We start from the raw sequence: 22,448 nt of genomic DNA on the forward strand, positions 1-22,448 counted from the left end.
AAATATTTTTTAAAAAGACTTATTTATTTTTAGAAAGAGAGAGAAAGTCAGGTGAAGAGGGACAAGAGAGAGGGAGAGAGAATCCCAAGCAGACTGCACTGAGTACAGAGCCCAAAGCAGGGATCGATCTCATGACCCTGAGATCGAAACCTGAGAGAAACCAAGAGTCAGACACTCAACCCACTGTATCACCCAGGTGCCCCTCAAACTTCATTATTTTATGTACTGCTCCTTCCTTCCACCAAACACTTGAACAGGAAGAGAGAGAAGTAAGGCAAAGCAAAGTTAGTAGTAAAATCAGTACTATGCACTCCTCATCCTGTTCTTGTACCTATAATATGTAGGGAAAAGCCTACAGTTTTTAGGCAACCCACCTGTCACTGAATCTGTCATTGAATTGTTACAATTTCCCCAGTTAATAAATATTTGTTGAGGACTTGTTATGTGCAAAGCAAAATTCTAGGTGTTGGGGAAAATCTGGGCAAAAATCTAGGGGAATTTGCCCTTACTGGAATAGGAATGTATACTATAAAGTTAAAATACTTAGAACTTACATTAGGTATATACAATAGAAGTAGGTGCTTAGGATCTAATCTGTGACCAACGTAATTCAAATTCTCAAAAGCGCAAAACTAGCACACCCTTCTGATCAGTACAATACATGCAGCAGTCCATTAATGTATTGTCATATTGTTTGATCTTAAAATAGAATTTTAAAAAATTAACTAGCAACCAAAGAAAAATTTGCCATGTACTGCCAATTAAACTGGAGAAAAGGTATCCCTCTACCCTTAGGATGTATGTTATAAAGATGAGATAAACCTAAAACATATATCCAATAGTAAAAGTGATATTAAAGATACCAAAGGAGTGTTGATAATAATTAGGTTTTTGGGAGTTCAAAGGAAAGATTGTATGATCTGAACAGTATCCTGATACTCTATAATAGCAATCCATAAACTATGAGATAGAAGTGGAGCCAGACCTTTATGTGAATCAAATGAAAACTATATTCTCTCTAGAAAAATGTTCATAAAGCGTGCACTATAATGTTCACATACAATTATTTTTATTACGTTGATTATTGATCTTCCTTACATAACAAACACACACAAAAAAATCTTTACCAAGACTATGTCCTCCTTGTTTTTTCACACAAAGATTAACAGCTTCATTCTGGAAAAAGAATTAAAATGCAAACTGGAAGGAAAAGGTTATCTTTAATTCTCCTCAAAAGAAAATTTCATTGAGAAGGCTGTTCTCTTTGCAAAAATAGACTCTAAGGAGTAGTCTTTACCCATAGCAACATTCATGTCATGTGTAACATCTGTAACAATTTTTAAGATTATCGGAGGAAGCAACCTTCAAAAGGGCTTTGCATTGTTTCTTGGGTTTTGTGGATTACTGCCTTCAGAAAAATTGATAAAGCTTATCCCCACCTCCCACCCCCCCTTTATTTGCAGAATCACTTCCTGTATCACTGGACACTTTACATAGCTGTTTCTCTTAAATCTTTTCTCTCATGATCTTAAGCAACATTTAAAAATTCACCTCAGTTAATTTACCAAAGAAGACTTGAATGGGCTTTTCCCTGTCATACTGTTCTTAGAATGGGCTTTGTTTTCTTTTCAAAAATAATAACAAAAGAAAAATGTTTAAAACTTAATCACACGCTTTGCAATTGTTCCTTGGGAGAGTCAGTACATTTCCGTGCAAATGAGAATGTCATATATTCACATTTCATGACAAAATGATTTTAAGGGACTCACTGGCTTTCCTAGCAATAGGCAAAGCTTCTTCCGGGACTACTGACTGAGGTTTTGATGACAATGCATCAAAAATGAGTCATTAATGCATGGAACTTTTTTCTTCACCAAATACCACATAAAGTCTAGAGTACAACATCCTAGCCCTCTGTGCCTGAATGGGTTGCACATGTTTCAATACAATGATCTCCTCTATCCTTGTAGCAAGTGGATAGGGACAGTCTCTTCTTTAAGCAACCCCCTATGTTCATCCTATTTTACCGTACAAAATTTACTGTTTTTAGCATGTGCCATGGATATAATGGAAAAACTTGGAAGCACAGTTGCTTGACAAAAGGTTTTCACCATTTCAAAAATATTGATTGCTTTTACTGTTTTCAAAAGGCTTTCTTAAAATACTTTTTTTTTTTTTTTTAATGGCACGGTAAGCATGTAATAGATGGAAACCAAGAACTGGCTTGCCCTTAGACTGTCCAATAGTCTCACCCAGTGGCATGCTAAAAGCAGTAGCTGAAAAATTCCTCCCTGATCTGTTTCAAAATAGTAGAAAAAAACATTAGCAGTTTGGGAGTGGATGACATCATCCAACAGAGATAATATATTTTCTTCCTCTGCCTCAAATCACAAACTAACTTTACTACTTCTAGGACATGTGACTTCTAAAGTTTCTGCAATTCTGTGGCTTCTTTTGATTTGAACTTTGTTGATCCTTCAGAAAAACCCCGTTTTGTTCAAGGTACAACCCAATTTTGATAAAAATATATGTCTTTTCTCAGTTCTTTCAGTTTCTCTCTTAAAAAAACAGGCATAATTCTTCATTTAGTTTTGTTCTGTGGAGGCTATGACAAGAGCACTTTCAAACACTACTAACACATTAACTCTTGATGCTTAGCTAATGAGGAAACTGTAGAAGTTATCTTGATTTAAGAGGGGAAAGCAGAGGCATAAAAAGGTAATGATGACTTGTCCAAAGTCATAGTTAATGGCAAATATTTATCAAGCACCTCTGTTCTTAGTATTGTGTTACTATACTTGAATTTTCTGCTTTTTTAGCCAGGCCTTTAGAGACTAGCCTATCTATGTTTCAAATTAATAATATGTTTATGAACTGAGATGATATGCTATTTTCTACTTATTGAGTGCCAATATTTTTTTTTAATTTTTGCAGCTTTCAGATGTAATTGACAAATAGTTATATATAAGACATATATAACATACTTTGATATACATTGTGATATAATCACAATCAAGCTAATTAACATATTAATCAAGCATAGCTTCATAGAGTTACCATTTTCTTTTTTCCACCTAGTTTTTAAAAAATATTTTATTTATTTATTTATGAGAGACACAGAGAGGCAGAGACATAGACAGAGGAAGAAGCAGGCTCCCTGCAGGGAGCCTGGTGTGGGACTCGATCCCAGGACCCCCGGGTCATGCCCTGGGCTGAAGGCTGACTCTCAACCAGAGCCACTCAGGTACCCCTTCCCCTAGTTTTATTGAGAAATAATTGACATATATCACTGTATAAGATGTATGGCATGATGGTTTGATTTACATGTTTTATGAAACTATATAATAGGTTAACATCCACCTTCTCAATACACATACAATAAGAAGAAAAGAAAAAAGAACATAGGAAAATATCTCTTCTGTGACTAGAACTTTTAGGATTTAGTCTCTTAACAACTTTCTCATGTATCTTATAGTAGTGATATCTATATTCATCATGTTGTATTTTACATCCCTAGGTCTTACTTACCTCATAACTGAATGTTTGTACCTTTTGATTGCCCTAATCCAATCCTCCTTCCCCCACTCCTACCTCTGGCAATCATAAGTTTAATCTATTTTTCTATGAGTTTAGGGTTTTAAAATTTTTTCTTTTCACATTACTCATATACATGAGAGCGTACAAGATTTGCCTCTCTCTGTCTCACTTAGGACCATGCTTTCAAAGTCTATCCATGTTGTCACAAAAGGCAGGATTTCCTCACTTTTTTTTATGGCTGAATAAGATTCCATTTTCTATATATCTCTCACACAACTTCTTTATCCATTCATCTATTAGTGGATACTTGGGTTGTTTCTACATCTTGGCTATTATAAATGCTGCTGCTTTGAACATGAGGGTACAGATATCTTTTCAAGGTAGCATTTTCATTGTCTTTGAATATATTCCCAGAAGTGGAATTGCTGGATCATACGATTCGATTTTTAATTTTTTGAGGATCCTCCATACTGTTTTCCTTAATGGCTATACCAGTTTACAGTCCAACCAACAGCGCACAAGTGTTCCCTTTGCCACATCAATGCCAGCATTTGTTATCTCTTGTCTCTTTGAGGATGGCCATTCTAACAGGCATCAGGTGATATCTCACGTGATTTTAATTTGCATTTCCCTTATGACTAGTGATTTTGAGAATCTTTTCAATGTACCTGTTAGCCTTTCATATTTTTTCTGTAGAAATATCTATTCAGGCCCTTTGCCCATTTTTAAATTGGATTATTTGAGTTTTTTGCTATTGAGTTTTATGTGTTCTTTGTACATTTTGGTATGAGATATATGGTTCACAAATATTTTTTCCTATTCCACAGGATGTTTTTTCACTTTGTTGATGGTTTCATTTGCTGTACAGAAGCTTGTTAGTTTGATGTGGTCCCAACTTGTTTACTTGTGCCTTTGTTACTGTGATTCAGGTGTCATAACCAAAAAATCATTACTAAGATCATGTCAAGGAGCTTTGTTTCTATGTTTTCTTCTAGGAATTCAATGTTTCAGGTCTTACATTTAAGACTTTAACCCATTCCAAGTTAATTTTTGTGAATGGTGTGAGATGGGGGTTTATTTTCATTCTTTCACATACAAATATCCAATTATCCCAGCACTGTTTATTGAAGAGACTTTTTCTCCATTGAGTAGTCTTGGCTACCTTGTTGTATATTAGTTACCATATATATTTGGGTTTATTTCTGGGCTCTCAGTTCTGTTCCATTGGTCTATGTGTCCATTTGGTTTTTTAAAAATTTCTTTAAATGATTTTATTTGAGAGAGAGAAAGTGCACGAGAGAGAGAGAGAGCAGAAGCAGTGGGGAGAGGCAGATGGAGGCGGGGGGGGGGGGGGGAGAGGCTTACTCTCCACTGAGCAGGGAGCCTGGCATGGGGCTCAATCCCAAAACCCTGGGATCATGACCTGAGCCAAAGGCAGAGACTCAACCAGAGTGACCCAGGTGCCCCTATGTGTCTGTTTTTATGCCATTACCATATTGTTTTGATGACTATAGCTTTATCTGATAGCTTGAAATCAGGAAATGTGTTAACTCCTGCTTTGTTCTCCTTTCTCTGGATTTTTTTTTTTTTTTCCTGTTTGGGGTCTTTTGTGGTTCCATACACATTTTAGGAGTATTTTTTCTACTTTTATAAAAAATGCCATTGGAATCTTAATAGGGATTTCACTGAATCTGTAGATGGTTTCTGGTAGTATTGGCATTTTAACAATGTTAATTCTTCCAATCCGTGAACATGGCATGCCATTTCATTTAATTGTGTCTTCTTCAATATTTTTCATCAGTGTTTTGGAGTTTTCAGTGAAGAGATTTTTTTTTCTGCCTCTTCAGTTACATTTATTCCTAAGTATTTTATTATTTTTGATGCTATTGCAAACAGGAACAATTTATTTCTTTTTCAAAAGTTTCATTACTAGTGTATTACTAGTGTATACTACTGCTGATTTTTGCATATTAATTCTTTATCCTGTAACTTTACTGAATTCATTGATTAGATAGAACAGGTTTTTTTAAAGATTATTTTGGATTGTCCCTATATAAAATCATATTGTCTGCAAATAAAGAAAATTTTACTTCTTCCTTTCCAATTCTGATAACTTTTGTTTTGTTTTGTTTTGTTTTGCCTGATTGCTCTACCTAGGACTTCCAGGCCTATGTTGAATAGGAATGGTAACAGTGGGCATCCTTGTCTTATCCCTGATCTTAGAGGAGAAGCTTTCATCCTTTCACCATTGAGTATGATGTTAGCTGTGGGCTTGTCATATTTGGCCTTTATTATGTTGAGATACATTTCTTCTGTGTCTAATTTGTTAAGCGTTTTTATTGCAAATGGATGTTGAATTTTGTCAGATACTTTTTCTGCATCTATTGAGATGAACATATGATGCTATTAATGTGATATATTCCTGTACACTAGGAATAAATCCCATTTGATCATGCTGAATGATCCTTTTCATATGCTGCTAGTTATTATTGGGAATTCTTGCATCTATATTCATCAGGGATAGTGATTTATAGTTTTCTTTTCAAGTAGTGTTCTCTTTTGATTTTGGTATGAGGACAATGTTGACTTCCTAAGAGGAGTTTGGGAGTATTCACTCTTTAGTTTTGGGGAAGAGTTTGAAGAACACTGGTGTTAATTCTTCTTTAGATGTAAATTTAAATAAATTAGTAAAATTCACTAATGAAGTCATCTGATCCTAGGGTTTATTTCATTGAGAGCTTTTTTATTACTGATTTAATCTTCTTACTAGTAATTGGTATATTCAGGTTTTCTATTTCTTCCTAAGTTATTCTTTGTAAGTTGTAGGTTTCTAAGAATTTTTCCATCTCTTCTAGATTGTCCAGTTTGTTGGCATATATTTGTTCATAGCAGCCTCTTGTGATCTTTTGAATTTCTGTGGTATCCATTATAATGCCTTCTTTTCCATTATGATTTTGTTGATTTGGGTCCTCCCTATTTTTCCCTTGGCTGGTCTAGCTAAGGGCTTGTCAATTTTGTTATCTTTTCAGAAAACTATTTTAGTTTGGTTAATCTTTTCTATTGTTTTTCTGTTATTTCATTCATTTCTGCTCTAATCTTAGTTATTTTTCTTCTACTGCTAACTTTGGGATCAGTTTGTTCTTTTTCTAGTTCGTTAAGGCATAATATTATATTGTTTATCTGGGATATTTATTACTTCTTACTGTAGGCATTTATTGCTATGAACTTCCATCTTAAAACTGCTTTTGCTATATCCAATAAGTTCTGACATTCGAAATTGACACATTTTCATTTGTCTCAAGAAACTTTATTTCCCCTTTAATTTTTTTGATTCGTTGGTTGTTCAACATAGTACAGTATACTGTAGTCAGAGAAGATACTTGATATGGTTTCAATCTTCTTGAATTATCTAAGGCTATTCTGTGGCCTTACGTATGTTCTATCCTAGAAAATGTTCTGTGCTTTAGAAAAATGTGTACTCTGCTGTTGTTGGATAGAAGGCTCTGTATATTTTATTAGTCCATTTGGTCTACAGTATTGTAGAAAGGTAATCCACTGTTTCCTTATCGATTCTCTGCCTGGATGATCTATCCATTGTTGAGAGTGAGGTATTAAAGCCCCCAACTAGTATTATATTACTGTTTATTTCTCCTTATAGCTCTGTCAATTTTTGCTTTATATATTTAGGTGTCTGATGTTGGGTGCATAAATATTTATAACTGTCACTTTTTTAAAAAGAATTAATTAATTTATTTATTCATTTATGAGAGAGAAAGAGCATGCTGGGGGAGGAGCAAAGGGGAGGAATGAATCTCAAACAGACTCCACGCAGGGCATGGAGCTCAACAGGTGCTTGATCTCATGGCCCTGAGATCATGACCTGAGCTGAAACCAAGAGTCAGACGCTTAAACTACAAAGCCACCCAGGTGCTCCTACAATGTTACACTTCTTAATTGACCCTTTTCTCATTATATAATGACCTTTTTTTAAAAATAATTTTTAGTTTAAAGTCTATTTTATCTGATATAAATATTACTAACCCTACTTTTTTGTTGTTGCTACCATCTCCTTGAAAGGTCTTTTTCTATTACTTTGCTCTCAGTGTGTCTTTAAGGCTAAAGTGAATCTCTTATGGGCAGCATTTGTTGAACCTTTTTTTTTTTTTTAATCCATTCTGTCATTCTATGTCTTTTGATTGGAGAATGTAATCCATTTACGTTTAAAATAATTATTGATAGGTAAGGACTTACTATTTTTTTTAGACTTTTACTATTGTCATTCTCTTTATTATTTTCTGGTTGTTTTGTAGATCCAGTATTGTTTCTTATCTTGCTATCTTTTTTGTGTGTTTTGATGTCTTTGGTATCAGTATGTTTTGACTCCTTTATTGTGTTCTTTAGGGTAATTGCTAAAGATTTCCCCTTTTGGTTACCATGAGGCTTACATAAATATCCTAAACTCATAATACCCTACTTTAAACTGATAATTTTAATAGAATTTATATACTTTACACTTTTACTTCTTTTCTCTTTCACATTTTAGATTGCTGCTGATACAACTTACATGGTTTTTATATCATGTAACTAATAATAGATTATTGAATTATGGTTACCTTTACTCCTTTTTTTAACTTTTTAAAAAGGGATCCCTGGGTGGCACAGCGGTTTGGCACCTGCCTTTGGCCCAGGGCGCGATCCTGGAGACCCGGGATCGAATCCCACGTCAGGCTCCCAGTGCATGGAGCCTGCTTCTCCCTCTGCCTGTGTCTCTGCCTCTCTCTCTATCTCTCTGTGACTATCATAAATAAATAAAAAATTTTTTAAAAATTAACTTTTTAAAAAGATTTTATTTATTCAAGAAAGACACAGGAAAGAGGCAGAGATATAGGCAAAGGGAGAAACAGACTTCTTCTGCAGGGAGCCTGATGCAGGACTCAATCCCAGGACCCTGGGATCACGACCTGAACCAAAGGCAGATGCTCAGGTGCCCCTTCTTTAACTTTTAAACTAGAATTTCTTTGTGCATCATATTGCAGAATCACATTATGACTGTATATTTACCATTACCACTGAGATTTATACTACCTTTTTGTGTCTTTATGATATTAGTGTTCTTTAACTTCCACTAAGAGAAGTCTTTTTTTTTTTTTTTTTTTTTTACCATTTCTTGTAAGGCAGATCCAATGGGAATGAACTCCTTCAGCTTTTGTTTGGAAAAGTCTTTATCCATCTTTCATTTCTGAAGCACAGCTTTGCCAGGTACAGAAGTCTTGGTTACCAGTTATTTTCTTTTGATATTTTAAATACATCATTCCTGTCTCTGTTGACCTGAAAAATTTCTGTTGAGAAATCTCCTTCTAGTCTTATAGGAGTTCCTGTTATGTAACCTCTCTTTTCTCTTCCTGTTCTCAAAATTCTTTCTTTGGTTTTGGACTTTTGAGAATTTAATTATATTGTTTCTTGGTGTAATCCCATTTATCCTATTTAAGTTCAACCTATTTAGGGTCCCTTAGGACTTAAAGATTTGATTGTTTATTTCTTTTCCCAGGTTTGGGGAGCTCTCAGCTATTACTGCTTGAAACATACCTTCTGTCCCTTTCTCTTTCTCTTCTTCTGGAATTACCACAGTGTGAATATTTCTTCTTTTCATTGCATCCTATAAATCCTGTAGGCTTTCTTCATTTTTTTTTCTTTTCTTTTTTTTTTTTTTACTCCTCTGACTAGGTAATTTTCAATGTCCTATCTTCCAGGATGCTGATCCTTTCTTCTGCAAGGTTGAGTCTACTTTTGAAACTGCTGAATTCTTCAGTTCAGTTATTCAAGTCTAGAATTTTTTTTTTTTGGTGGTTGCTATTTGCTTATCAAATTTCTCATTTTATCCAGCATTTTTTTCAATTTTACATAATTGTATGCATTTTCTTAGAATCCACTAAAGTTCCTTAAGAGGATTATTCTGAACTCTTTACCTGACAGTTCATAGATCTCCATTTCTTTAGGGTGGATTACTGGTGCTTTATTAGTTTCTTTGGATGATGTCATATTTATCTGATGTTTTGTGATCTTTGATTCCTTACATTAGTGTCTGTGCATATGAAAATCTCCTTTTCCAAACTTTACAAGTTTGCTTAGCAGGGAGAATTCTTTACCTGTCAGTTCAATTTGGGTTTCTGGAGGTGTCTGTGGGTAATGTTTTTCAGCAGGTAGGGTCTACTATTATGGTCTACTTTGGGACAAGGCAACTGTTTTGAGCTCTAAGGATGGGGATAGGTTGGGGATGGTGAGTCACTGACTAGAGAAAAAATTGGGTAGGACTGATGGCTTTGTTCCTTACCCAAGTGAGGCTGTAGTACTACAAGCAAGCCAGGGTGCAGGGCCAAAAAGCTCATTGTGCACTTAATTCCCTGGTCTGGTGAGGCCACCTGTTTTGCTCTGCAGGTGGAGAAATCACAGGCTGCACTCTGTTCAAACACTATTGTATATCAGACTGTTGAAAGGGCTATACAGCTTTCCATGTGCTCTGGTTAAGTTTCCTGGTGACAGGCTAAAGGCTGTATTCAGTAATGAGACTATGAATTAGATTTCTTTCCTGGGCACAGTGAGAAGAGGCTGCTCTAAAGCTGGTAAAGCTCTTTGTTGTCTTAACTCAAGCTGACCCACAGGTCAAGTTCCCTGGCCAAACACAGCCACTGGCTTTGCTCTTCAAATTATTAGCTCTGTCTGCCCTTCTCTCAGCTTGAGTACTGCCAGGCCACATAGCTTTCAGATATTTTTGCCAGCCCTTATGGTCAGATGGAGCTAGAAGACACTCTCCACAGCCGGTGAGGCTATAACTCAGCCCCTTTGCCTGGGTAGAAAAGGGAGGAGATGCTCCAGGCTATCAGTTTCCCATATAGGCTCTCTGGTTGGGAAGGGATAGAGCTTCCCTGAGCATTGTCTGTGAATCAATCCCCTTGCCTGACATAATATGGGAACACTCCTTGTTCTGTATTGGCTTTGTTCTGGGAACAATCAGCAATACCTGCTTGCCTCTCAGCTGGAGCACCACTGGACTACACAGCTTCCAGGAGTGGTCACCAGCCAGCCCTCTTGTCAGATGGAGCCACTCTCCACAGCACGTGGGACTGTGACTCAGCACCTTGCTTAGACATGCACAAACTGCGTTCTAGAACCCACAAAACTCTTTGCTTGAGGATCCAGTTGAGGCGGATCTGCACCCTTCCAAGTTCCTGGGTGAGAGTCCATCCCCAACTTGGCTCTGTGGGTAAGCAAAGTTGCTGGTTGGAATTACTATTTGCCAGTATGAACTCAGTCTGCCAAGATCCATGTACTAGTTGTTGCAAGCCCATTCCCCTCCTGTCACATTCAGATTCCAAATGACTGAGCTCTGAACATCCTTCTATAGTCCTTATGGTATGACATCAGATTAGAGGCTCACACAAAATGGCCTGCAATGCTGGGGAGGCTTTTCGTCCCCCTGGGTTCTCTACCCACTGGGGGGAACCAGATGTTCAGGAGAGACCTCTCTGCATGGTCCTGTGCTGATCTAGGGGAGGGGCAACGCAGCCAATATGTAGTGCTGCTCTTACCTTGTAATGTAGTCTGTCTTGGTCTTTCAGGTACAGAGGGGTGCTTCAACCTCACCTCCATCATCTAGGATTCTCTCAGTGCCATCTTGTTCTTGAATAATTGTTTTTGTGTGGAGAAGCAAAGTCAAGAATGATGTTGTCATTCTTGGTGCCACCTTGATGATGTCACTACATTTCCTCTTTTTCAAAAAATGTTTGTGGTGAGAACACTTAAGATCTACCTATGTAGTAAATTTCAAGAATGTAATATGGTATGTGGTCACATCATTGTACATTCTATCTCCAGAACTCAGTTATCTTGCACAACTTAAATTTTTAACCCCTCAACATCTCCCCATTGCCCCTTCCTTGATCCCCACTGCTTCTATGAGTTTGACTGTTTTGGATTCTATATGGGAGTCACATAATGCAGTATTTGTATTTCTGTGTCCGACTCATTTCAGCCAGCATAAGGTCCTTTAGGTTCATCTATGTTGTTAAAAGTGGCAGGGTTTCCTTTTTTAAAAAAGCTGAATGGGATGCCTGGGTGGCTCACCGGTTGAACATCTGCCTTTGGCCCAGGGCGTGACCCCAGAATCCAGAATCAAGTCCTGCATCAGGCTCCTTGCAGGAAGCCTGCTTTTCCCTTGACCTGTGTCTCTGTCTCTCTGTCTTTCATGAATAAATAAATAAAATATTTTTAAAGAATAAAAATTAAAACATTAAAAAAGCTGAATAATATTCCAAAGTGGAATAATATTTTTTCCAGTTTTAATGAGATCTAACTGACATACAGGACTGTTCACATTTGAGATATACAGCATAATGACTTGACCCCCCTGTAGCACAAAATGATCACCATGAGTTTGGTTAGTTAACATTCATCATCTTATATAGTTACCCCTCAGAAAGCTTTTTCCTTTTGATGAGAACCTCTGAACCTATTCTTTTAGCAAATTTCAAATACATCATACAGAAATGTTAGCTAGTCATCATGTGGTAGATTATAATCTCAGAATTTATCTTGTAACTGGAAGTTTATGCCTTTTGACCAATTTCATCCAAACCCCCAATTCATTGTAAAAGCAATATACAGTATCACAGAACTCATTTTTTAGAGAAAAAGAAGAGCAAAAATCAGTATAATGATTTAAGAAAAATGAGGTTTATCAACAGTGTCCATAATCTTTTTTTTTTTTTTTAAGATTTTATTTATTTATTCATGAGAGACACAGAGAGAGAGAGAGGCAGAGACATAGGCAGAGAGAGAAGCAGGCTCCCTGCAGAAGCCCAATGTGGTACTTGATCCAGGACCCTGGGACCATGCCCTAAGTCAAACACAGATGCTCAACCGGTAAGCCACCCAGGTGTCCCAACAGTGTCCATAATCTTAAGGCTTTTAAATGATTAGAAAAATTACAAAATACTGGTAAGATTGATGAAAAAAGAAAGGGAATAAAATAACACAGGAATAAATATTATTTGCTGTAAAAATATTTTAAAACTTTAGATTTAATTATAATTCCCAGAAAAGTAATTATAACATATTTATTCAAAGGACCAACAATCATTATATAAATAAATTTATTAGCAAAATTTACCAATAAAATGTAGAAAATTTCACAGTGAGTCATGATAAATCCTTAAAATATAGAAAGGATTAAGTATAGGACTAATACATACCTTACCGAAAAACTGGATAATACTTTATTTTTTAATTTGTATTGTTTTTGGATAAGAATATTTTAGAGAAAATATAATTTATAAGTATGGATGTAAACATTTTAAATATAAATTGAGAGTTCAAACATGGTTGAAAACCACTGCATCTTTCACCTCAAGCTGTTCACAATTTAGTATCACAGATCTTAAACTCAAAAGTCCCAAAGAAGCTGACTTTATAATCCCCTTCTCCAGGGTCTCAAATAATAGCTGCAGTGAGGGTCAAGGTCTGAAATTTGATAGAGCATAGATTTCATTTTTTGAACATTGCTTCCCTATACTTGCCTTTGATTTCTTCTATTGTCAATGTCCTGCTTGTCAAATGCCCAAGTCTCTTACTGTTGATTCTAGATCATTGACAGCTTAACCTAAGAGTCTTTATTGATAATGCTAGAAAAAGTCTGTCTCATGCAACAGATGCACTGTAAGCACACTGTCACCATAAAATATCTCTGGGCATCACATCCAAGTGAAAGGGTTATTTTATATAAAAGATACAAAATTATCTTTGTGTCTTTCCTCCTTCTACTGAGATATGCATATAACTTCAATAATAAAAACAAAGGCACATTTTTGGATTGTTCCTCACATTTTGCAATCCTTTGAGAAATGGTATTCAGCAGAAAATTCGAGAGAGTGCTCAACTTAAGTTCCATCTAAATAAAGAAGTTTCTGCTACCACAAAGAATTACATATTAAGAAAAGTTGAATGAGTAGCTACGTGTTTTTCTAATACTAAAAGCATTGCTCATCTCAAATGGTGTATCACATTTTTCAAATGAAATCTTGAATGTAACTATCCTTTACTTACTAGGACACATTTGAAATAATTTTCCTGAGTTATTGTGGTGTGTATCATTCCTATTTGCTTATGGAATTGTGCTATAATTTTGCTTAGTGTTCTTTGAAATTAATGTTCTACATTTTTATTGATCTAATATACATGCAGAAGTATTTAAACGAGAGGACTGGAGGCTCCAAAAAGAGGTATGTGCTAGAATACTGTAGGCAACATGTATCCTGCACAACAAAGTTGCTTCTTTTTCATTTCACCATGGTTTTTAGAATCTAGAATAGTTCCTTTATAACTGGTATTGTTACAAGTAAATTGTTATTTCCCTAAAACAAAGAGTCTTAATGTTGAACCTTCAGCTATTTCAAAAAGACAGTTTAATTTTTTTTAATTTTAATTTTCTTGACCATATACAAAAGGAGACATGCAGGGGCATACCTGTTTTTATTTTTTGTATATTTATCCATAGAACTTTTATATGATCAAAATTAGAAAAAAATTAGAAGGAAACAGTAAAGTAATTAGTGTCCCTTATTTTTGGCCGGGTCATTTTGCTATTTTTACATTCATTGTTTAGATCTGTGCACATTCACACCAACTTCTCTAGAAATCTTTTCTGCTTGCATCTCAGACTTCCCTTCTTCCTGAAATAATATCCTTTGAAAATTCTTTTGGTAGGGCTTATTGGTTATAAAATGTTCTTCTTTATCTGAAAACATACTTATTTCACTTTCATTTTGAAACAGTTTTGCTGGGTAGACTGTTAATAAGTGGTAAGTCATCTTCTGTTGGTATTTTGTAGATATGCTTTCACTGCCTTCTGATTCCTATTGTTGCTGTTGAGAAATCGGCTGTTAATCTACTCGTTGCCCCCTTGAAGGTGATCTTTTCTCTGGTTTGTTACTAATATATCTATTTGTTTGGGAGGTAATACAATTTCCCTGTAATGTGTCTAAATGCGATTTCTTCTTCTTCTTTTTAAATGTGATTTCTTATTGTATTTATCCTGTTGTAATTCACTGGGCCTCCCGAATCTGAAAAAGAATCTTATCCTGAAGTCTATATATATACATAGACTTATATATGTATATATATATATATATATATTTTAAAATTTCCTCTTCCATATTACTCAGCGCTAAAAAAGATGATGTAGCCATTTGCAACAACATGGATGGACCTAGAAGATATCATGCTAAGTGAATTAAGTCAGACTAATATGATTGCACTTACATATGGAATCTAAAAAAGCAAATGAACAAACATTCAAACAAATCAGAAACAGACCCATAAATACAGAGAAAAAAACTTATGGCTGCCAGAGAGAATGGGGTTAGGGAGCTAAGTAAAATGGTACAGTGAAGAGGGAGGTATGGCCTCCAGTTACATGATGAATAATTCAGAGGAATGAAAGGCACAGCATAGGGAATATACTCAGTGGTACTGTAATATGTTGAATGGTAACAGATGTAGTTACACTTATGGGTGAGCATTGCATAATGTGTTGAGTCCTAAAGTCACTCTGAAATTAATGTTACATTGTGTGCCCACTTTACTTCAATAAAAAAGATATTTTTCCTTTTCCTGTTTTCTCTATTATCTTTCTCACTCTATCGTCATGTCTCTTTCTTATTTTCCACATGTTACAATTCTGATGCATTCTGGGTAGTATCTTCAAATTTATCTTTCAATTCATTAATTCTCTCTTCTACTATGCCTAATCCACCATTTAACCTGTCTGTTGCTTTGGGAATTGCAATGATTGTATTTTTCTTCCTGGAAGTCCTATGTGGTTCCATTTAACATCTGCCTGGTCACATATTGATAGTCTCTTTTCTTGTTATATTTTCAATTCCATCTTTAACACTTCACATTCAGTCTTTTTGTTATTGTTGTTCATCTCATAATGCTAATATTGGAAGCCATTACAAGTCTAAATCTGTTGTTTGTTGTTTTTTATTCTTTGTGCATTTAATTTTACAGTGAACTTGTTTTTGGCTGAATTTATTTTCAGGAAATTCTGAGGGGTTTATAATAAAAAATACTTTGCTGTGGAAAAGATTTGATTATTTTTGTTGGGTGTCAAAAGGGGCAATCAATCTGGGATCATTTTAATTTCTTGGCCCTGTGCATAAGGAATGTATACATCTCAATCCAGACCCATGTGATCATAGTTTATACATTCTATTATTTTGTTTTGTTTTCCTCTTGAAGCTATGACGATGATATACAGGTTTTGTTTTTGTTTTTTTATTTTGCCTATGTTACTGCAGGGGATTTTCTTCACTCATCCATTCACTGAGACTATAGCCTCTTCACATGTCTCAATTTTATTCAGTAAGCATTAGGGGGTGTGTCTCAGAATTACTTCTCTCAACTTGTATGGGCCTTGGGACCTAGTTTTTTGGGTCCTGAATGCTATAATAATATAAAAGATGCTAGGTTCTCAATCTTGGCATGTAACACCAAAGTATCCATAATTCCTCATTTAGTCACCTTTGATTTCAGCATGGTGCTTCGTTTTTGTTGGGGAAGGATGAGAATCTTGAGGATTTTCCATACTTTCTTGCAAGGTACACCACACATTTAAAAATGTTTGTTTATTGTACTTTATCCAGTGTCTAAGTGTTTAGCTGTTGAGAGAGCCTTTTCAAAAATATCTGGATTGCTATGCTGCCAGAGGATAAGTCATAAACAGTTTGATTTTTCAAACCTTTTTTTGTTAAAAAATTAAAAAATCAGACTTCTTATCAAGCGCAAAGCCATTACTATTAGTGATTTGTAAATTGGAAAGATAACAATAATGGTAGATAATGCAAGTTGTTTCATCTCCCTAAGAATAAGGTAATATTATGTATAAGCTACAGATGGAAGATGTGAGACTTAGATAACTCAGAAACTTTCTTAAAGTCACATAATAAATGGCAGGGATAGGTTTGTCTGATAAACCTTTGTGTGCTCTCCCCACCCCCTACTCCGCCCCTGGACTGCCTCTTTATTCAAGCTCTGCAATCACAGAAGATAAAGCCATTTGAAAAATGTTACGAGCTATATTTTGTTTTAATGTGCAAACTGATCAGAGATCAACTTTGCAGTAAGGAACCTTCATCTCTTTACGATGTATCAAAAATTTGGTCAAAATCTGACAGTTTCTACAAAACTTATCATGGATCAAAGAGACAAAAATGGGAAACATTGAACAGTCAAGTTGAAAAGAGCTCTTTTCAGTCATTTAAGAATATCAGATAAGTTCTAGAAGCAATATATTTGTTTTGTGCTTTATTCGCTGCCTTATCTCAAAAAGAACTTAAGATAGCTGATGAGAATGCATAACATTCAAGATATAAATTAGAAATAGGTGAGGGAAAAAGAAACCAGAAGAAAAAAAAGGGAAAACAGAGAAGATTAAAATAAAAAATGTATACCACTGAGCTCATCATGAGACAGCTGGCAAATCTGGCTTTCTCAGGCCAACTTAAAAAGGGCTACCTGAGTAGTTATGAGTCACCATGTATATATAATAAAAACAATCTCATTGTTCAGAAGCACAGATACGACTGATCCCTATGAACAGGATCAAAAGTTTCTCACAAAGCACCTCAGAAACAGGACATTGTATAATGAGAAGAACAACATCCTGACCACATAACTGTGCAATTTTTTGAGTGAAGGGAACTATTAGACATTATGCTGGGACGACAGGTATAAACGGAGACTGTCCCTCCAAAATAAAAATGTACACTTACCCTACATATTTTGTGAAGATATTTTATTATTGCCTCCCTCAGTGCAAACCAATGAGTGCACACAAACAGCAATTTAGTAAAAGCAACTGTATTTGAGGTTATTGTAACCTGATTGGCCCTAACTTTCAGCTGATCTAGTTACATGGTAGACTTCAGGGCACAGTGGAGCAGGAGTAACATACTTAAATGGGCTCAGTGGCAAGGGAATGAACCTTGCCACTTGAAGACTGTCAAGTAGCCAGGTATGGGATAAGAGGAAATGGTTAGTGGAAAAAAACTTTTTTAAACAATACTTTGAAAAACAAAATCAACCTACAGTTGAATCTGGTTTCCAACCCAGTGACTGACAGTTGGGAATAATGATAAATCCATATAATACAGTTATTTGATGTCTTGCCATCTGCATTCAATATTCAATAGACATTTTTAAACATTAACCAGGCCTTCACTTTTCAAGTCATTCTTGCTTGTGTCTATCACTTTGTTGAAAATATATTTAGGAGGGTTTCTAATTAAATTTGAACAAAAATTTCTGAGTTAATGCTTGGCTTTTATAAGTAGCATGTTCTTTTGAACGGTAATCATTACTGCCTCAAGATTTCCTCTGACCCTGGCTTCTGAAGAAATGCATTTTCTTGGCCTTTCAGTTTGAAGGACGAGTTTAAAAACAGCCCATCCAAATACAGGCTACGTTAGTAAAAGTAGAAGATTCCAAACTAGGGAACTAACACTTAAAGGGGGATTGTGGTCTTACCTTAACACTGTGCTGGTCAGATCCCGTAGCTCATTGTGGGTGTCTCCATTCCTAAAGTGAGACATTGACAAAGCATGGAGCCCCAGATGGCAATGCCAATTGTCCACTATTTCTAGGTTTCTTCTCCTTTCAAAGGACATTTTCAAGTTTTTGTACTTCAATCCCATCCCCACTACCTTCATCAACTCTCAGAAGATGACCTGGCTTCAGAGACATCATCAAACAATTCAAGTCTGCTCCCCCCCTTAAGATGTACCTGTGTTCACATAGCTCTGGTTTGTGGCAGAGGTATCCATTCGCCTGTTCAAGACACATTAATCCACAGGATGTCACCTCTTCTGCCTTCTTAAGAATTTTTTATTATTTATTTACACTCTCTTCTGTATCTTCAACTCTCCCTTTCTCCAGGCTCTTTCCTATGGACACAGAAAGGAGGTCAAGTCTCCATGATCTTTAAATAAACCAGACTTGCTCTTTGTCCTCTAGTTTCTACACTATCTCTCTGCTCTTCACAACTTTTGAAAAGGAGGCCTGCAGGCGATGTCTTCTGCACTCACTTCCTATCAACGCCACAATCTCTGGCAATTTACATTCTGGTCCCTTCACTACTGAAATAACTCTTGCCCAATGACTTCCTAGTTGCTTAATTCAAAGAACGCTTTTTTCTTTTCCTCATAGCATTGGTGACTGTTAACTTCTTTTCAACTCAATCCTCTCTTAGTTTCTGGGATAGTGCCGTATCTTGATTTTCCACTAACCTGCTTGGACATTCATTTTCAATCGATTTTATGAGCTGTTTGATAACCCCAAAATGTTGGCCTTCCTCTATCTAGTATATACATGTTGGCTTCAACTAATACCTATTGACAAATCCCAAATCTGCAGCCTTAGACCAGTTCTAAACTCCTGATCGGAATAAAGTGCTTACCTGTCTTCAAACTCAACAGGCCTATAATTGAACTTATCTGTCCCCCTCCACTCTTCCTATGTCATTGCCTTTCACTCATTCAAATCGGTCATTTAGAAATTATCTTTGACACCTTCTCTTCCTTTCCTCCTACGTTTGCGTTTAGTTGGTCATCAAATTCTAATTTTTTCTTCAGTCTTCTACTCTCCTACATTGCTTCCCTAATATAGAAAGTTTAATTGTGCAGCATGCTTTCAATAGTTCCCATTATCTTCATGACACAGTTTTAATTAGCATGGCATCCAAAGCCATTCATATTGTAGCTTTCCTAAAAGTATCAAGCACCCAAAATGTATCATTCTCTTTCACCTCTTTCCCTATCCTCTTCCTACGCTATTTAGTCCTGCAATACTCAGTTCAGATATCTCCTCCTACAGGCTGTTTCCCCAGCTTCTCCAGACAAGATTAGGTGTTCCTCTGCTATATTCCTGTAGCATTCTGGGTTTATTACTTCTATTAGGACATTTGTATCAATCCTGCAACTGCTAATTTACTTATTGGGATCCTTCTTTAAGCACACCAATAATAATAGCCAACATTTGTTGAAAGCTCTGTTAACCTCTATTAAGTGCATTGTATGCATTATTCATTTAATTCTCACAACAATCCTAAGAAGTAGTTACTAATACTATTTGTGATTCCCAGGGGAGGAAACTGAGCTTACAGGTTAAGCAACTTCCTCAGTCACAAAATTATATCCTTATCTTTTTGAGAACAAGATCTGTCCTATTTGTCTGTGAAGAAAACTTGTTGACATATGGCACATGATAGATCCCTAACAGATGTTTTTGGGTTGAATAAATGAATGAAGAGCATAGAGGATACAACTGGAACCAGAAAATAAAAATCAAATAGAGGCAGATTTTGGGGCACCTGGGTGGCTTAGTCTGTTAAGTGTCTCTACCTTTGGCTCAGGTCATGATCTCTGGGTCCTGGGATCGAGCCCCATGTCGGGCTCTTTGCTCAGCACAGAGCCTGCTTCTCCCTCTGCCTGCTGCTCTGCCTGCTTTGTGCTCTCTCTCCCTCTCAAATAATTTTTTTTTTAATTTAGTATGATTTTGTATTAGCTAAAACTGTCCAACGGAATGACTCACTCAAAAGATAGTTACATGTGGCACTTAAAACACTGAAGAGTATACATTTGCATTTTTTTCCCCTTGTGAGTAGGGGCTGTATCCTACTCTGTTTTCATTCTTCAGAAGTTAGCCAAGGGCTAGAGATGCTCAGCAGGTGGTCTTTTTTTATCCCCCCAGCAGGTGTTTGTTGAATGAACTGGATTGAATTTAAAGGCCCTGCAAACTAAACAAAAATGGGTATTTGTCCTTAATACCATTCATTAAAAGTTTAACTCCCATGGTTCTTAATTTCTTCCCATTATTCTGCCTTTTCTAGAAAGAAACAACTTTGAGAAGACAAAGTAGGGAAAGAGTTTAGAGACTTCATTTGTTGTTTGTAAAATTCCACCAGACTGTAAGCCCTGAGGGGACAGGGAATAATGCATCTCTTTTATCACATTATATCCTTAGTCTTGCACATAAGAGTTGTTCAATAAATATTTCTTGGATGAAACACATGTGCATGCGTACACACACACACACACACACACACACACACACACACTGCAATGGTGTGCTCTTTACTCCTAGAAGGGTCCCCTCATGGAACCATATGCCCTATAAGGAATTCCTGCATATTTTCCTGTGGGAAATTTGAACCAGATCAGGAACTACCTGGAAAAGTAGTTAAATTATGTACTTTGGATCCCCAAAAAAGAGAAATGGAGAAAAGAAATGCACTGAATCACAACTGTCATTCCCAAACCTGAGGCAAGACTCATAGTAGTCACAGACAGTGGAAAAAACAGTAGCTGTATGACCTGAGGCCCCTACCAAATTATAGATAATTTGATTTTCATTTATTGATTCTAAATATTGAAATGAGAGCCTACACTTCAACCACTGATGGTTAGATCTGGAATTCACTTAGTATACACTATCCTAGGCACTGAGGATACAGTTGTAAAAAGAGAGAGAGAAACTTTTAACCTCAGGGAGTTTACATTCTAATGCAGCCAGTATGGGAGTAGGAGACAAATGATAACAAGATATTGTAGATAGTGTTGTCCAAAAAAGGTAGCATGAACCCAGGAAATGGCAAAATTCATGAGACAGCACTATAGTTACTATATCTTGAAGTGCTGGACTCTGGTCATTGGACCTTGGAGTAACTGTTGACAGTAATTCCTTAGCACTTTAAAGATTCATTCCTTTCTCAATGTCCTATTATCTCAGTTCCCCATATATGTTGTTACCAACTGGTACCACTTCCTCACTGGCTTCCAGCTTTCTTCTCTACTCTGTGTATACAAATTTATTGAATATAATTTTCTCTTAGGTATCGTATCAATTATTTTTTTAAAAAAAACTTCAACAAATCTATGAAGATGCATATGTCAATTCTATCACCTATTTTCTCTCCTGCCTTTATCTCTCTCAAGTCTATGGGCAAACTCTTCTTTTTCTGTCTTTCCCTCTCCACTCCTTCAAAAAAACCAAAATAATCTTTTTCCATGTACACTAAGTAGTCTTCATCTCATTTAAAATATTTTTTCCCTCCACAAAACTTTTCCTAACCTAGTATAAATAATATTAAACACGGCAAATTAGCGTTTTTACAATTAAAGACAAGATTTTATTTTATTATTTTTTTGAAGATTTTATGTATTCATGAGAGACAGAGAGGCAGAGACATAGGCAGAGGGAGAAGCAGGCTCCTTGTCGGGAGCCCGATGTGGGACTCGATCCCAGGACCCCAGGACCATGACCCGAGTCAAAGGCAGATGATCAATCACTGAGCCACCCAGGTGCCCCAAAGACAAGACTTTAAATTTAGGTCATAGAATAGCCAAATACATAGGAAAGGGTTATAAGTGAATTTTACATGTTTTATATTCAAATTGGTTTACCAATGTTTATATTTCTCTGTAGCTTTGGTGCAAGACCTTGAGAATCAGACTATTTTTTTGAGCTATGTTCCATGCTTTTTAAAATTTTTTTATTTATTTTTGGGCAGCCCCAATGGCTCAGCGGTTTAGTGCCACCTTCAGCCCAGGGTGTGATCCTGGGGACTTGGTATCAAATTCCACGTCGGGCTTTCTGCATGGAGCCTGCTTCTCCCTTTGCCTGTGTCTCTGCCTCTCTCTCTTGAATAAATAAAATTTAAAAAATTATTTATTTCAGAGAGACAGAGCATGTGTGTAGGAATGGGGAACAGGGAGGGGTAGAGGGAGAGGTAGACCGAATCTCAAGCAGACTCCATGCTGGGCATGGAACCTCAATCTCACGACCCTGAGACCATGACCTGA

General features: G+C 36.2%; 1 long non-coding RNA gene across 1 annotated transcript in view; it reads right to left on the bottom strand.

The window, feature by feature from the left end:
- The window catches only part of LOC121479655, an 89,081-nt gene extending 69,135 nt beyond the window's left edge, over positions 1–19,946 (bottom strand). Inside the window, exons 1-2 of the long non-coding RNA XR_005984791.1 lie at positions 18,374–19,946; positions 18,118–18,168 (exon numbers count right to left, since the gene is read on the bottom strand). This is a non-coding gene — a long non-coding RNA (uncharacterized LOC121479655). The remainder of the gene's footprint in view (positions 1–18,117; positions 18,169–18,373) is intronic.
- Positions 19,947–22,448: the final 2,502 nt, after the last annotated feature.

Source organism: Vulpes lagopus, chromosome 21 (assembly GCF_018345385.1).
Source record: "Vulpes lagopus strain Blue_001 chromosome 21, ASM1834538v1, whole genome shotgun sequence".
Lineage (NCBI taxonomy): Eukaryota > Metazoa > Chordata > Mammalia > Carnivora > Canidae > Vulpes > Vulpes lagopus.